Source organism: Myotis yumanensis, unplaced genomic scaffold (assembly GCF_028538775.1).
Source record: "Myotis yumanensis isolate MYYU_CA2020_CCGP unplaced genomic scaffold, mMyoYum1.0.hap1 SCAF_2, whole genome shotgun sequence".
Classification (NCBI taxonomy): Eukaryota; Metazoa; Chordata; class Mammalia; order Chiroptera; family Vespertilionidae; genus Myotis; species Myotis yumanensis.
The window spans coordinates 16,931,610-16,935,697 of record NW_027223753.1 but is presented as its reverse complement, the minus strand read 5'-3'; the positions used below and the strand labels follow the sequence as shown (position 1 = coordinate 16,935,697).

The 4,088-nt window shown below is 49.7% G+C and overlaps 1 pseudogene; it reads left to right on the top strand.

The window, feature by feature from the left end:
* Positions 1–2,708: 2,708 nt before the first annotated feature.
* On the top strand, positions 2,709–3,142 carry LOC139001564 (large ribosomal subunit protein eL24-like; annotated as a pseudogene).
* The last annotated feature ends 946 nt before the right edge of the window (positions 3,143–4,088 follow it).

The window sequence follows — 4,088 nt, the reverse complement described above, 5'->3', positions numbered from 1 at the left end:
AGCAGCGATTACTGTCATTGTTTTGTCCCATTATTCCCTTTGCCCTCTCCCCTGGGATGCACACCCCAGCAGCCTGACTAAGCCCCCACCTACAACCCCTCGGCTTCGTGACCTCTGACAGCATCCGAAGGCAAAACAGCACGGCAAGGCTTCTCCTTGTTTTATGGGGGAACATGGGGGGCGGGTCTTTCCAAAAGCCCCTACTGCCTCCTTGACCAGAACAGGATCCCACACCTGCCCCTAAATGAATAGCCAGCAGAGAGGGAATAAATGGAACAGCCTAGTTACACAACACCTGAACAAATCAGCCTCCTGCTAGCTCTGAGCAGCACTTCTCAGACTCCAGGTGTTTGCCAAGGGTCACCTGGGGAGCTTCATAAAACACAGATATCAGGGCCCCACCCTGCAAGCTTGATGAGGTAGGTCCGTGGTGGGGCCAAGAAACTGCATTCTTGCCCTAGCTGGTTTGGCTCAGTGGATAGAGCGTCAGCCTGCGGACTGAAGGGTCCCAGGTTTGATTCCGGTCAAGGGCACATGCCCAGGTTGCGGGCTTGATCCCCAGTGGGGGATGTGCAGGAGGCAGCCGATTAATGATTCTCTCTCACCGTTGATGTTTCTATTTCTCTCTACCTCTCCCTTCCTATCTGAAATCAATAAAAATATATGTTAAAAAAAAAAAAAAAAGAAATCGCATTCTTGCTTGGCCGGTGTTGTGCACTGCCCCTGTGCACCGAAAGGTTGCAGGTTGGATTCCAGGTCAGGCCTTGATCCCCAGTAAGGGGGCATGTAGGAAGCAGCCAATCGATGCTTCCCTCTCACATTGCTGTTTCTTTCACTGTTTCTTTCTCCCTCTACCTTCCACTTTCTAAAAAAAAAACAAAAAACAAAAAACACAAAAAAATCAATTTTAAAAATCCTAAAGAAAATAAAAAAGGAATTGCATTCTCACAAGTTTCCAGATGCTGCCCATGCGGGTGGCTAGGGACCACAGTTTGAGAATCCTGGCAGGCAAACAGTAACCCAGTCCCCTACTACCATCTCCACCCCTGAAATGGAGTGTGTGAGACAGTGGCTATATGAAGGCCTCCTGGAGATTTCTGCCAGTTTTCAGGGCTTATGTTCTTATGGCCACCATCCCGCTTCTGCTGATTTCTTGCAGCTGTTGCCTTTCTTTCTGACCTGGAATTGAACCAAATGAGTGACGGGGGAGGGAGAGCATTTTCCCTGCTCCCAGAGCAACCGTGGGGACAGGCTGTTGTGTGAGCAGCACACAATGGAAAGTAGCACAAGAGACATTCCTGTTCTCAGCCCTGAGGCCGCCCTGACGCAGGGTTCTCACGTTCTCACAGCCCTTCGCTCCACACAGCGCCCAGCCGGCTGCCGCCTTCCTCCTTCCCTCCTCCCACACACCCCTCATTCCCAGGCTCCTAAAAGGAATCTGGGAGGGTTTTGAGCCTCTGAGGCTGAGAACCGGCTGGCCAGGAGGGGTGACCCCTGAAGGGGTCCAGAGGCACCAGTTTGGGGGACGGGCGTTATAAAACTCCAGGAAGACAGTATCTTTTAATGCAGTTGATCTCATCTCCTCAGATTCTGGAAAAGTGACCATGCCCTTCACTGTGAACTGAGGGTGCCTCGCAGTCCAGGCACCGGGAGGGAGGCCCTCTTGGAAGTCAGCTTATTCTGAAACCTCAATTTCCAATGCACCTGGCGGAGTCCAGAGGGAGGCGTTGGTATTTACAACCCGCTTCCCTCTCAGGAGAGCAGACCCTGCCTTGTTAAGCGAAAGACTTACGTCCTGAGGCCCTTGCTGGGTTTGGCCCTGCAGAGGCAGCCTGGTAGCAGTTTCGGAGGAGAGGCTGGGAAGGGCCAAACTGCTCAAACTGTTGGTGTCAGGAGGGAGCACCCGAAGCCCATGGGGGCGACGAGGTGGCGGGGAAGCTGTAAGGAAGGAGGGAAGGTGGAGTAGAGCCAGCGGAGGGGAGCAGGCAGTCCTGCGTGGGCGGCAGGGAGAGGGAGGAGGCGGGCGGGCGGTGAAGGATGGATGAGGGCCACCTGGTGGCCACAGCACAGGTATGCCCCAGTGCCACTCTCAGTTGTGTGCTGAGCAGCGCTATCACTTTCAGACTCGCACGTCTCCAATGAAATTCGGCTCCGAGAGCAGCCTGCTAGTCATGGTTTCTTGGGAGAAGAAATGCATCCTACGTTTGAGTCAATTCCAAGATAAGACTAAAGGGAACAACTGCTAGAACTCAGCAGACGCAGGAAACCAGAGCCACACAATTGTAAGCCTGAGAAATAGCAGGAGTCTGGTGGAGGGGGAGAGGTGGGGTTTGAGCCACCCTTATGTCAATCCCAGTGAGCTGGGAACCGCCAGCTAGGCCTGGGTTCCCCCACCGCCTTCAGGACAGTTTGCCCCAGCTTCTTAGGCTAAAAGAAGTCTGTTTTGTTCAGGTGAGAGGGTGGAGGTAGGGGGGCATTATGATGGGTCACAGATAATCATATGTGTTTCCATTCCCCTCCACTGTGATTGGGTTGGGGTTGGTAGACCTTGTTCTGGCCAATGAGGCAGAGTGGGCAATCTCCTGGGGGCTGTTGGGAAGGTCTTCCCTCTCTAATAAATGGAGATGAGGAGTTAGGCCAAGCCCTGCCTCAGCTTTCCTTCCTGAGGTTCTGTCGGTGGTAGATCGGCCGAGCAGGCGGCCACAGCCATGAAGGTAGAGCTGTGTGGTTTCAGTGGGTACAAATTCCATCCCGGACACGGGAAGTGCTATGCCGGGAACCACGGGAGTCGGTATTCCTTTCCAAGAGGAATCCTGGGCAGATAAACTAGACTGTCCTCTACAGAAGAAAGCACCAAAAGGTACAGTCAGAAGAAATTCAAAAGAAAAGAACCTGCTGTGCAGTCAGATTCCAGAGGGCCATCACTGGTGCACATCTTGCTGATATAATGGCCAAGAGGAACCAGAAACCTGAAGTTAGGAAAGCTCAGCAAGAACAAGTTATCAAGCCTGCTCAGGAAGCAAAAAAGGCTAAGCAAGCATCTCAAAAGACAGCAATGGCTGCTCCTACGGCCCCCACAAAGGCAGCACCTAAGCAAAAGATTGTGAAGACTTCTGCTCCCAATGTTGGTGGAAAACACTAAGTTGGCAGATGAGATTTTAAAATAAAGACCTAACTATAACTAAAAAATATAAATAAATAAATAAATAAGAAGGGGGGAGGGGAGGGTTCAGAACATCAGGGTTAAAAGTGTGGACCTGCCTCTGATTAGCTGTGCAATCTTGAGCAAGTTACTTGATCTTTCTGTCTCATCTTCCTCATCTGCAAAATTAAAATAATCATGGTACCTTCCTCATAGGGTTGTTGTGAAGATCAGATGAGTGAATTCACCAAAAATGTTTAGACAGTTCTGGCACCTGGTGAGCACCAGATATGTGGTAGCTGTTGTTATTTTTATCTGTGGATATGATGTTTGGAGCCACTGTAGCCATCTTCTAGACATGAAGAAAGGACCCTTGACACAGAAGGTGGGAAGGCAGAAGGAAGAAATGAGTATCAATTTTAAAATGTCTACTTCAAGACCTCCTAAGTTCATAATAATCTCCTTTTGGCAAAGATCAAGTGTGAAGATAGTAAAACTTCCAACTCTTAGACAACTTGTAGTTGAGTATTGTTATTTGCAGCCCAAAGCATCCTAACCAATTAGTACATTAGTCTATGGAACACTCATATTTATTGATGAGAGTACTTACCAAGGAGGTAGACTGTGGCATGGATTGCTGATTATTCTCAAATATTTAGTTTCTCCTTTCTTAATATAAAAAAAAACTTCAATATTTTAGCTGGCACATGCTGCCTAGCTAGAAACTATATTTCCTTTCCAAGTAGGTGAAGCCATGTGCCCAAGTTCAAGCCAAGGGAATGTAAATGGAAGTGATGTGGGCTACATTCAGGATTGGCCCCTAAAAGGAATGGACATGCCCTCCCTTCGCTCTTCTCTCTTCTAACTGGTGGGAAGATAGCAAGAGCTGGAGCTTGGATCCAGATCCATTTGGAGGGTGGGCAGAGTTGTCCCACCAGCCCTGAAT